Source organism: Anomaloglossus baeobatrachus, chromosome 11 (assembly GCF_048569485.1).
Source record: "Anomaloglossus baeobatrachus isolate aAnoBae1 chromosome 11, aAnoBae1.hap1, whole genome shotgun sequence".
In the NCBI taxonomy this organism is placed as follows: Eukaryota; Metazoa; Chordata; class Amphibia; order Anura; family Aromobatidae; genus Anomaloglossus; species Anomaloglossus baeobatrachus.
The window spans coordinates 56,240,919-56,254,253 of record NC_134363.1 but is presented as its reverse complement, the minus strand read 5'-3'; positions in this window follow the sequence as shown (position 1 = coordinate 56,254,253).

The window sequence follows — 13,335 nt, the reverse complement described above, 5'->3', positions numbered from 1 at the left end:
CTGTTTCTCTCTCTCTGCCTGTATCTATGTCTTCTTTCTATCTGTATGTCTCTCTCTCTCACTCTGTCCCATTCCCTGTCTGCCAGCCTCTGTCTGTCTCTCTATCCATCTCTGTCTGTCTCTTTCTCTCTCTCTCTCTGTCACTCTCTGTCTCTTTTTCTCTGTATGTCTGTCTCTCTGTCTGACTCTCACTGTCTCTCTCTTTGTCCGTGTCTCTCTATATCTCTCTGTCTGTGTCTGTCTCTCTGTCTGTCTGTCTCTCTCTATCCGTCTCTCCACCAATATCATATTACCTCACACATAAGCTTCTTATACTAAGAATATCCTTTGTTGCTTATAGCAACCAATCACAGTTCCTATTAATGACCTGTAGCTCCCACTTCCATTGACTTTTATGTAAGCAGGTTTTTTGGTGAATAACTTTAGATTGCAGGGTTACATTTCCCCCTCAAAACATAGTCTATGATGTTCCCTGAGTCAAGTGGCATGTCTGTGCAAAATTTTGTGATTATAAATGCGACGGTGCGGATTCCTTTAGCGGACCTACATACACACATACACACACACACACACACACACACACATACACACACACACACACGTACACACACATACATACACACACACACACACACACACACACACACACACACACACTGTACATACACTCAGCTTTATATATTAGATTGTCCATAGACTCTAATTGATATATGTTCTATCCATGATGGGATTAAAACCTATCCATGATAGGATCTCCTGGGTGGAACATGTGAAAGAATAATGGATGTCTGAATGATGCCTAGTGGTGACACATAAGTGGGGGGTAACAGTGGGGCAGGGAGATGAGATTGAATTGGCACAGCTGGAAGCTTTTAGGATTAGGGCACTCTAACAATCTTGAAGAAATTTTAATCCCTGATCACCAAATGGATTGATTATTTCTCAAAGTAGCCCCATGCATATCACACTCGGGAAATCTGTTTTCCCCGTACAAGTGAGAAGGAAACCAATCAATGGAAATATTTCTCTCCCTTTTTCAAAAATCTAATTCCCTATTGGTAAAAAAAATATATGTGAAACTAAAAAGTGATTTGCGTGGATCCTGATGGCTCATTTGTGCCAATTAGTCCAAGCACGAACCACTAAAGTATAGACTAGGCGCAAATCTCTCGAACAGCTTCATATATTATTACGAGGCGGTCTTGGGTCAGGAGACTGGCGGCCAGTCTGTGCTTTAGTGATCCATGCTTGGATCGATTAGCCCGGACGTCTATATGAGCCCTCAGGCCCCTCGCACATCAATTTCTTTTCTTAAGTCGGCCAGTCAAGACATCCCACGGGCGTCACACTGCAACAATGACTGAGCCCAGCCAGCTAATCAAAAGAAGAGCCACGGATGTCAGGAGGTAGGAATCGGTTCTCAGAGCTTGCAGCAAATAGCAACAGATAACCGCAGCGGCCGTTGGAGCAAGTTCTATGAATCTACTCACACTATCTCTACTGGCATTACACATTCAATAGCTGGTGACCAAACACTTGTTCTGACATTGGCTAACTCCCAACTTCCCCATATACATGAATGTTTGACTTAATTTTGCTTTTATCTGTTTTCATAGGAAGACTGGAAAAGTCACTGCCAGTATCTTAATATTAAGTCTGGGGCCACACGGGGCACTACTGCAATCCTCGTATGACACTCAGCTCACGCTGACAGCACAGCAGGAGCCGAGTGTCATGCGAGTGTCCCTGCGACTGAGGTCCGATCATGCAATCGGACCTCAGCTGCGGAGGGTAGGCCGGCGCTGCGGAGGGGCGAGCAGGCGCTGCGGAGGGGAGGGAGGGATTTATCTTCCTCTGTCCTCCGTTGCCGGCTATTGCCATTCTCGCCCTGCACTCGTGGTACACCGATGTACTGCGAGTGCAGTGCGATTTTTCTCTCGCTCCATAGACTTGAAAGGGCGTGAGAGAAACAAGACTTGTGTTACAGTTGCAGCATGCTGCGATTGTTTTCTCAGTCTGATTAGGGCTGAGAAACTAATTGCTCATGTGTGCTGACACACAGGCTAATATTGGTACTAGTGGAATGCGATAAAACATCGCATTCCACTCGCTCTGATTTTCATGCCATGTGGCTTAGGCCTAATGCGGGCTTTACACGAGACGAGCTATCATGCGATGCATCGTCGATGTCACGGTTTTCGTGATGCACATCCGGCATCGTACACGATGTCGTCTCGTGTGACACCTCCTAGCGACGCAGTATCGCTCACAAATCGTGAGTCGTGTACTCGTCGCTAGGTTTCATAAAATTGTTTAATTAAAATGGCACCAGTTGTTCATCGTTTCCGTGGCATCACACGTTGCTCCATGTGACACCATGGGAACGATGAACACAGCTTACCTGCGTCCTGCGGCACCCGCCGGCTTTGTGAAAGGAAGGAGGTGGGCGGGATGTTTACATCCCGCTCATCTCCGCCCCTCCGCTTCTATTAGCCGGCTGCCGTGTGACGTCGTTGTGATGCCGCACGTCCCTCCCCCTTCAGGAAGTGGATGTTTGTCACCCACAGCGAGGTCGTCCAGAAGGTAAGTGCATGTGACGGGGGTTAAACGAGTTTGTGCGCCATGGGCAGCGATTTGCCCGTGACGCAAAAACGATGGGGGTGGGTACGATCGCTCGTGCTATCGCACGATAGATCGACTCGTGTAAAGCAGGCTTTAGGAGAAGAAAAAGGTTGGTCATTAAGATTAAAGGGGTTGTCCACAACTTGGACAACCCTTCTTATTTTCCATGTTTGCCCCCCATAAAAATAAGGCCTATACTCACCTCCGGTGTCGGTGCTGTTCCAACAATGTGGGAACTCGCATTCCCAGGGGAAAACAGGACCATTATGACACACAATCTCTGCAAACAATCAACGCCAGCTTCCTTCTCCCTGCCTTCAGCTCTTCAACTATTTAACAGGAAGTGAGCGCTGTGATTGCCACTCACTTCCTGTTAATTGCTTAACCATATGAAGTCAGGGAGAAGGAAGCCAGCGCTGATTGGTCTCGGGATTCGTGTGTCCCAACAATGTCACGTGGGCTCTGGGAACGCAATTTCTGACATCATTGGAACCGCACTGGCACCGGAGGGAAGTATAAGCTTTGTTACTCTTATGGAGGCACACATTGGGAATGAGAAGGAGTTGTCCAATTAGTGCACAACCCCTTTAAACTACGTGATCCTGTCCCCTGACATCATCTGTTAGAGACAGTCTGGAGGACTCCATGTACATAATGTTGTTGGCCGATATTATTGGTGGGTTTGGCTTATTTTAGACTATTAAGTATTGTGTCCTTCCTGATGATGGTACACAACAAATGCTGGTGGAGGAGAGGTTGTGTTGTTGGTAAGGCAAGATTTGGATTTGCAATCATCTCCAGTTCCTGACTTCATCCAGTATGTCTTAATACAGTATATATATATATATATATATATATATATATATATATATATATATATATATATATATATTATGTCACCTTGTGCTTAGTGGCTTGTTCCACTCCATAAGTTCCATTTAGCCTAAAAGATAATCCTGAAACAAGCGTTTTGTAAAACACTCATTTTTTAGAATAATCCTCGTTTCACGATTATCTTGCAGTGTACCAGGATGCCTGTTCACTGGGTGAAATGATCTTTTGCTCAACGCAAAAGATCAGTGTTTTCGACACCACAATGATTTTGGATCAGTTTTTATTTTTCTTCCAGGCTTCTCTCTTTCATAGTTATGCCCCACGCTGGTAATAAAATTGCAAATTTTCCCGCCAACCAACTGAGCGTCTACTTTAGAACTTTCCTGTGGGCGTGGCTTCTTTTGATTGGTGGGAAAAAGCAAACGCTCACAGAAAAGTTCCGTGGTATACGCCCAGTTGGTTGAAGATAAAATTTGCTTCTTTTTGTCTGGGGGGCCTAACTTTGGAATAGAGGGACACAGAAAAAAAAAGAAAAACTGTTCCAGAATTCATGGAGAAAGGACTACATTTTAATTAAAAAAAAACCCCAGAGAATCAATTGCTGGACAGTTAGAAAACAGATATCTTCTGGAATCAGAAGAGCATTAGGTTCTTTACTGAAGTCATTGGAAAAGTGAGTCCTACCTACAATTCAGTTTAACTCTTTATCAGAACCAGAAGTCATATCATCAGGAGTAAATATGAAGACTCTTAAATATTACCTTTATACTATGGAAAATGCAAACCAGTAACACCTTGTTCTAGGACACCTCCAGCTTATTTATCAGCTCTAATGATATTCTGATTTTAGACAAGCCCAATAATTTAATATTAAGTTATATAATAAAAGTCATTGAGCAATGCATTGTAATAATATAGGGCAAGGAGAGTCATGCCTGACACTTCAGACTACAAATTACCTCTAATTAGAGGCCAAATCCATTAGATTGCACTTACGTAATATAATGTAATGGACGGTAATTTATTATAGATATTTATCATGCTGCAATGGTCAATGTTGGCGCTCACAAACCCCATTGTGCCGGATAAGGATCCCTTTGTCTGTCCACTCCGTAGGTGTTTTTCGAACAAAGTTGCTATTCTTTATCTCAGTCTGGTTTATTCATGTGACTCCAAAAAAAACTTTCCAGATCTAGACGCCATTGTTCCTATAATTGGCAGGCTGATATTTACTGGAGCAGCGCACACTTTATGTCATCAAAAAGTAAACAAAAACTTTTTCAACCTCTTTCCTCACTATCTCGGTTTTTGGCTGGGTCAACATTTACAGATTTTTTTCTTTCCAATCAAAAGGATAACAGGTTATGGTAGCAAATTGGTCTGAGCATGTGTAGGGGATCGCCCCTACGAAACGGTTAAGAGTGCTTTGACTTTAAGAGGTGGTGGTCCCCTATTTTCTGTGTGTTATGGACTGGCCGGCTCAGCCGGTGCTCCCCCTATGACTTTAAAAGACAGTGCTCCCCTGTTTTCTGTGAGTTATGGACTAGCCGGCTCAGTCGGTGCCACCTCTATGACTTTAAGAGGCAGTGCTCCCATTTTCTGTGTTATGGACTAGCCAGCTCAGCTGGAACTTCCCTATAACTTTAAGAGGCAGTGCTCCCCTCCTTTCTGCGCATTATGGACTAGGCGACTAAGCCGGTACTACCCTGTGACTTTAGGAGACAGTGTTTTCTGTGAGTTATGGACTAGCCGGCTCAGCCGGTGCTCCCCCTATGACTTTAAGAGACAGTGCTCCCCTGTTTTCTGTGTTATGGACTAGCCGACTCAGACGGCGCTACCCTATGACTTTAAGACACAGTGCTCACCTGTTTTCTGTGTGTTATGGACTAGTCGGCTCAGCCGGTGCTCCCCCTATGACTTTAAGAGGCAGTGTTTTCTGTGTGTTATGGACTAGCCGGTTCAGCCAGCGCTCCCCCTCTGAACTGCAAACTTGGGGTGACACGGCCCTAAAATGCGCGGGAAGGAGAGAAAGTGCGGAAGAAGACCTTTTGACGGGAACAGGATAAGTTGGGTTGCCTGTGAGTGTGCGAGAGAGGAGACTGTAGTCTGCACGAGAACTGTCTTTTTGAGAAGAGGTACAGTCCCAGCTGCAAGAAATACAATGATCTGGACCGTGAGAGAGCCCTGTTCACCATCAAGCACTGGACTGAGACGCTCCTAAGTTGGCGAATCCGAATAGAAGAAGAGACGGCACCTGGAGAAGTAGAGAAACCCTGGGTCCATGGGAGAAGAAGAGTTCGCTCCTGCCCTGCAAGGAGAAATCTGCACTGACGAGTATCACAGCATCGAACTCCCGGTAGTGGACTTGTTCCGCCTAATCATACTGTGAGTCTTTACCGGTGTTTGCCCTTGATAGGAAGTACAGTAGGCCTCAGTAGCCAGAGCGCAGTGTCCGCGTGTGACGCCCTGGACCCTAGGGGTCACAGGTCAGTACACTCACCACATACACCCCCAGACTAGAAAGGTACCATCAGTCAACCATAAAGACCTGATTGCCTCCCTCAGAGTCAGACAGGCACACCAGGTGGGCGGAGTCAGGCAGAAAGACACGCCCACTGAGGAGTTTGCTGGCCTGAGGCAGGAAAACCGTAAACAGACAGTCAGTACAGTACAGTGGAGTGGAGAGTAGCAGAGTACAGTGCTGCTTGGGGCCTGGGCTGGAGCCTAGGACTCCAGTTCAGTCAGGCAGGCAGACGGCAGTGGCCGCCTGCAGGAGACCGGGAATACGACCTGTGGAACCGTGAGGGACTGGGACAGGGTAGTGGCCCGCCAGAACCGAACCGGGGAGCTAACTGGATACCGGAGCATCAGGCAGGGTACTCCGACCCCGAACTGATTGCGGTCTGGACCTCAGGGGTTCATTCCCACCAAAGTCCCGATTGAAGGCAACAGCCCAACCCGTCCGGATAGTAGCCACCACCAGAGGCCAGAGATCCAAGGGCCAGCGCCTGCGGGCAAAAGGGGTTCCTACGACACATACACGCCGGGGAGCGGACTACCAGTGCCCAGGCACAGTGGTCACACTACAAACACAGGTGCAGGTGAAAGGCGGACATTGCCAACCCGACTAGGAAGCTGCAGCCGGCTGCGGGCCCTGTTCATACCTTCGTTTGGTTTACCAGTGACTCTGTGTGGTTTAATCAAGAGTACACCAGTGCCATCCAGCATCGCGCCGCACCCCAGCACTGCGCCCTGCACCCCGTCCCTCGCACAACCGGGCCCCGGGACCAACATCCCCTACCCACGGAGGGGTCAACACCTAGCTGCGCCACTACACCGCTCCCGGGAGTCCCCGTACCTTCACCACAGCGGTGGTGTCCACCATCAACACAACCCGTGGGTGGCGTCACGAACAATCATCCCAAAATCAAACACCCGCATTCCTCCCCCTGCGCGTAGCGCCAAACACCCTTCCAGAGCGATGTGACCCCCGGGTCCGGAGGCGCTCGAGCCACCGACACACGTGAGCCCGGACCTGAGCGGCTCGGCGGTCGCAGCCGAGGCCGCGGGGCGTAACACGCGCGGCCTGAGCAGCGGAGGCCAGCTAGGTTGTTAGTCTAGTGTAGTTGTCAATATATTGTGCTTGTCTATTTGTATTGTTGCATTGATATCTGTAATAGCTGGGGTGACGTAAAGTTGGGGCGCTCCAGCTAGAAGTAGTGTGTTAAATTTGTCTGTAACCAGATTACTTAGCCCCGTTCGCTTGCATAAACGCTTATCTCCTGCCTGTAAATAAAGCTGTACCTTTGTTTCTGCTGCCTCATGTTGCATCCCGTAATTGAATTCTGCACAACGATGGTCCCTCGGCCATCGCTGCACATGGCGACAACATTTAAAAGCAGTATACAAACTCTTCTGAGGCACTGATTGGATTTTCGATATTTTTTTCAAATTTTACAGCATGAAAAATGATGGTTCTAGTAATTATTATATTATTTATGCCATTGTTTTCCCTCAATCCCACCAGAAGCGTCTATATTCATAATTTCTTCCTTTCTATGGCCGCTTTCATTCTGCGTTCCTCTTCACTTTTTAGTCTTCCCATTGGGGCGTCCGTCCAAACCTCTACAAAACAGGATACAGATGTATGCGCCACTTAGTATAATGGTGCAGACGGAGTCACTGTCTTCTCTATTGTGCGCCATTTTAGGTGGTATATGCCTATTAGAGGTGGACCCCCAGTGGTAGTAGACTGGGTGTCCCCCTCCAGTAAGCGCATACCCCCAAAAATGGTGCATGACCGAGCACATGGTGACTCTGTCTGCACTATTATAGTCAGTGGCCCCGTTGGCGCTTACGTCCAAATCCCGTTTTGTGGGGGATTTCAGATGGAAGCCCTGAAGGGACCACTGAACAGGGAGAGGAACGCAGTGTGAAAGCGACCTTAGGCTAAGTTCACATGTCCAGTAACCATCCATTAGAATGGATCTGTGGTCAAAAAAGTCCTGCATATACAACTTTCTTGTCAATTTTGCAAAAATTGATTTTTGCAGGATCCCTTTTTTAACCTGGGAGTCTACGTAAAATGGAACTGTATACGGATTGCTATTTAGCTTCCGGTTTTCTTTTATTTGTAAAGGATTCTTTTATTTTCTCACTGGATCAGTTTCAAATGGAAGATATAGTGCCTTGCGAAAGTATTCGTCCCCCTTGAATTTTTCAACCTTTTCCCACATTTCAGGCTTCAAACATAAAGATAAAAATGTCAATGTTATGGTGAAGAATGAACAACAAGTGGGACACAATTGTGAAGTTGAACGATATTTATTGCTTATTTTAAACTTTTGTAAAAAAGAATAAACTGAAAATTGGGGCGTGCAATATTATTCATCCCCTTTACTTTCAGTGCAACAAACTCACTCCAGAAGTTCATTGAGGATCTCTGAATAATCCAATGTTGTCCGAAATGACTGATAAATATAAGCCCCTGTGTGTAATCAAGTCTCCGTATAAATGCACCTGCTCTGTGATAGTCTCAGGGTTCTGTTTAAAGCACAGAGAGCATCATGAAGACCAAGGAACACAACAGGCAGGTCCGTGATACTGTTGTGGAGAAGTTTAAAGCTGGATTTGTTTGCAAAAAGATTTCCACAACTTTAAACATCCCAAGAAGTACAATGCAAGCGATCATACTGAAATGGAAGGCGTATCCTACCACTGCAAATCTACCAAGACCCGGCCGTCCATCCAAACTGTCATCTCAAACAAAAAGACTGATCAGAGATACAGCCAAGAGGCCCATGATTACTCTGGATGAACTGCAGAGATCTACAGCTGAGGTGGGAGAGTCTGTCCATAGGACAACAATCAGCCGTACACTGCACAAATCTGGCCTTTATGGAAGAGTGGCAAGAAGAAAGCCATTTCTCAAAGATGTCCATAAAAAGTGTTTGTTTAAAGTTTGCCACAAGCCACCTGGGAGACACCAAATATGTGGAAGAAGGTGCTCGGGTCAGATGAAACCAAAATCAAACTTTTTCGGCACAATGCCAAATGATATGTTGGGCGGAAAAGCAAGACATCTCATCACCCTGTGAGCACATCATCCCCAGCAAAATCTACAATGGAAAGGTTCACAAATAAACGTATTCAGGTGTTAGAATGGCCAAGTCACAGTCCAGACCTGAACCCAATTGAGAACCTATGGAAAGAGCTGAAAACTGCTGTTCACAAACGCCTCCATCCAACCTCACTCAGCTCCAGCTGTTTACAAAGGAAGAATGGGCAAGAATTTCAGTCTCTCGATGTGCAAAACTGATAGACACATACCCCAAGCGACTGCAGCTGTAATCACAGCAAAATGTGGCGCTACAAAGTATTAACTTAAAGGGGATGAATAATATTGCACGCCCCAATTTTCAGTTTATTATTTTTTATAAAAGTTTAAAATAAGCAATAAATTTTATTCAACTTCACAATTGTGTCACTTGTTGTTGATTCTTCACCAGAACATTAAAAATTTTTATCTTTATGTTTGAAGCCTGAAATATGGGAAAAGGTTGAAAAATTCAAAGGGGCCGAATACTTTCACAAGCCACTGTAAATAGTAATCAGTTAACAGATCTGTTTTCCATGGACACATTTTTTTATTTTTTTCAAAACGGGCAGGAAAGTTGTGTTTGCCCAACCTTTTTGCTAATGGATGTATGTGTAAACGGAACCTTTTATAACATATCAGTAAGTTTGGGTAATGTATAAAAGTTGTAAACTCAATTGAACAAGAGTTGGCACAAATGAACCTATTTATTTACTATGCTATGGTATATGTGGATGATACTGTGTATACAATTGAAGTTCATTTATAGCAATGCTTCGTCCTTGAATTTATTTATGACGTACCCTAAGCATGGTGAGGAGGTCCTGTCAGTGTCGGTACCGACCCTCATCTGTGAAAGCAATGGTGACCCAGAGGGCATTTCCCCCCTAAATTAATTAGATCCTTCTCATGCAAATACGTAGCGTGACATATATGTAGGTTTTCCTGACAACTTAAAAGGAGAAGCTTCAGGCAATAGGACAATAAACAAAGGACCATGAATGATCCCTAAAGCTACAAACACTAGCTTTTTGTGGATTCTTTGGTGTCTACTTTCTACCCGGTCAATATGTCCAGAACATCTCTCCATAAAATGATACTTTTCTTTTCAACTTTTACGTTTGTGATTGTTAACCCTAGAATGCATACCTGGGGCCTCGCAGGCCTGCTAGGTCACTTGTTTTCTATGGTAGATTTCTATGGTTGTGCGTTCTAGGGTTAACAGTCTTCATTAATGGTAGAAGACCATTATTTTATTTTCCACTCACACTGGGCAATGGTCACCAAGGCGTCAAGCCATTTACACAAGGTCTTTCTACGTTTTCTGGATATTGTAATGGTGTAGAAACCGTCCAAGCTGGGTTCTTGCCAAGAGAAGGAAATAGGGAGGGGTGGAAGTGGTGAACGCTCACAAAGACTTACAGTGACAATACGGGACCATATCAAGGTGTCACTGCTTCATTGTTTTACAAAGCACCAGAAGAACTGGCTTTGAAATAAAAATTTAAAAAAAGGACACTGTGTCATATCCTTCCTTTTAGAAAGAGTATTTGTGGAGTGAAATGGGACCATTTCTTTAAGTAGACACTTCCTTAATTAGAAGCATCAAGGACTAGACAGGCAATGCACTAATATCCTTACAGGTCTTTGCAGGCTCAGTAGATACTGTCAGTGAGAAAGTAAAAAGGCGTAAATCATCCATACTAATTAGATTGTTGATTGTTTGACCATCAGCTATCTCTCCCGACTTCCCCATACATAGGAACACTTGTCTTGGCCGAGTTCGCTATTTCTGCGAAATTGGCCAGTTTGCCCTTCTCTGCTTTAATATGTTATAACATAAAAATATGTAGAAAACAGAAGGAATAGACAACCTGTAGGACACTACTATAAAGGGAATGGGCATTAAAAAGATTTGGTAGGAGGTACAGTATTTACATATAGTCAGTGTTTGCATACACCTTAGTATATGCAGAGTGCTGCTGTATGCTTTTTTTGCATATTATGCAGTCGCAGCCGCTTGCACCTGTTGACACTTGCTATATTTTGCTCCAAGGTGCTGGTAAATTTTTTATATCTCTAACGCTCACCTATGGAGAAGGTGGGGAGCGGGAGTGGACCCACTGGACAACAGAAGGAACCCTGGCTTACCCTTTAGTGGGAAGGGCTTGTGTAAGTGCCCGTCACGAGACAGACACCAGGTGTCACTCCCAGGGTAGTAACCGGGACTGTGGCAATTGAGCGGAGCAGGAAGATAGCCGGACCAGGGTCATGTAACAGACAGGACAGGCATGACAAACTGGGCAAAAAAGGAACACTGTCAGGAAGGGAGCATGCAGAACGGGTACAGACAGGGGCAGGATTTCCGGCACAGGTCATCAAGTTCAGGTCACCAGGGGTGGAACATAAGACACATGTGGTACATCTGGAGGAACTCCGGTCATCAGGGTCCAAGTCATCAGGCACGGATCACCAGGCACGGGACATCAGGCATTGAACATCAGATACAGGTGCAGCCAGGGCTGCTGAGGCAGACAAGATGAGTGCAGGATTCAGGCAGGTACAGACACAGGTGCAGGATACAGACTGGTATGGACACAGCTTCAGGATACAGGCTAGTACCAGGGAACAGACAGGCACAGACAAGACAGGTCCAGGGACACAGAGAGGATAGGCACAGCAGAGAAGAACTGGTAGCAGGGAGCCTTAATTACCTGGTGGCTCCCAGTGGTAGGCTGGAGACACCTTAGCAAGGTTCACATGCTTCCTCTTAAAAGGACAGGAAGCACGTGTGCGCCCCCCCAAAGCTGGAGGCCAGGAAACTCCACACAGCATGTGCAGGACCTGTGGCCTAGGAAGTAGCTCATAAATTTGCCAATTTGTGTGCTGTGTACCTTCATTTTTAAATATATACTATGTAGCCGTAATGTCCAAATTTCATATTTTTAATTTTTACATACATTTGGCACTAACAGACGCTTCTGTATTCTTTTGCTTGTACATCTATATTCCTTTTCGCGGGTTGTCCACTACAGTAGAAACTACAGTGTTTCTTTCTATTGGATAAAAATGTGAGCCGATTGGCTGCAGCGGTCATGTGAATTTTTTTTTGCCTGGAGACTAGCAGGGGACCCAGGGCTGAGGGCTGAGCAGTACTGGTGCTCGATGATGTAACAGTGTGAGCAGAGCATAAGACCGATATGCTCACTTTAGTGTACTTTGTACTTTTATGTTCAGCTTCCTCAGGGGCTACATTAGTCATAACACAATAAACCTATTTTGAACAAAGTGTTCTTTATCCCCTAATCTATATGGCCTCTTTATTGCATTTGTGCATGGAACTTCATCTCTGACAGTGCTACGAATTGTATAAGCACAGGAACTCCTTGTGTTAGTCCATCGCTTAGCTTTCCACAGTGCAGTCACCTGCCGATCCATCTCTATTCCTACATACCGATGCCCGGACGGTCTCTGCTGGTGTAGACATCATGTAGCTCCTACAATAGTGACTGCGGCAGTGAGCAAATAGTAGTTTGCTGAAGCAGCCACAGTCCCTTTGCCTGGAATAGGATATAAAAAAAGTTACTTATTAAAGGAATAATCAAAACATTATGTAAAAAATAAAAAGTAAACAAATAAAACTTCTTGCTCCCTAAAAGGAACCTGTCATAAGATTCATGGTTCATGAACAACGGCCACTATGATTCCACGACTGCCGAGAGGTAGCACAAACCATGAAAAGCCATCCAGCATCTATGTATCATGAATGACTAGTCCAATGCATTCTCTTACCACCCAGTTTCTTGTGATTGACAGGTCTTTCCCTATGTACACACACATTGACCTGAGACCTGTCAATCAAAAAGAGTGGGTTCAAGCCCCGCGGAGTGTATCGGACTAGTCAGGTCTCTCCTTATGGCTCCGGTAAACTTTTCAAAATATGTTTTTGTAGCGCCCCAGGGGCAGACGGTTAACCTACTCATTGCCGGGCCGTCAACTGTCGCTGTCACGGGCGGCCCAGCTCGGCTCCGTTGCCCCGAGGCGTACAGAAGATGGCTGGGGAAGGATGATGGGGGTAGTTGTGAGGTGAATGTTGATGACACCTGTGGTATGTGGCTAGGAAAGTAGCCGCCGCTGCTGTTGCTGTCCTCCATGGTGGATGGTAGTAGCAGCAATGGATGGTATTGCACCCCACAGGTGGAGCGGGCCCCGGGGAGGATGATGAGGGGGAGTAGTAATGGCGGGCACCGAAGCGCCGAGCGGTTTTGCCGGGAATTAAGAGA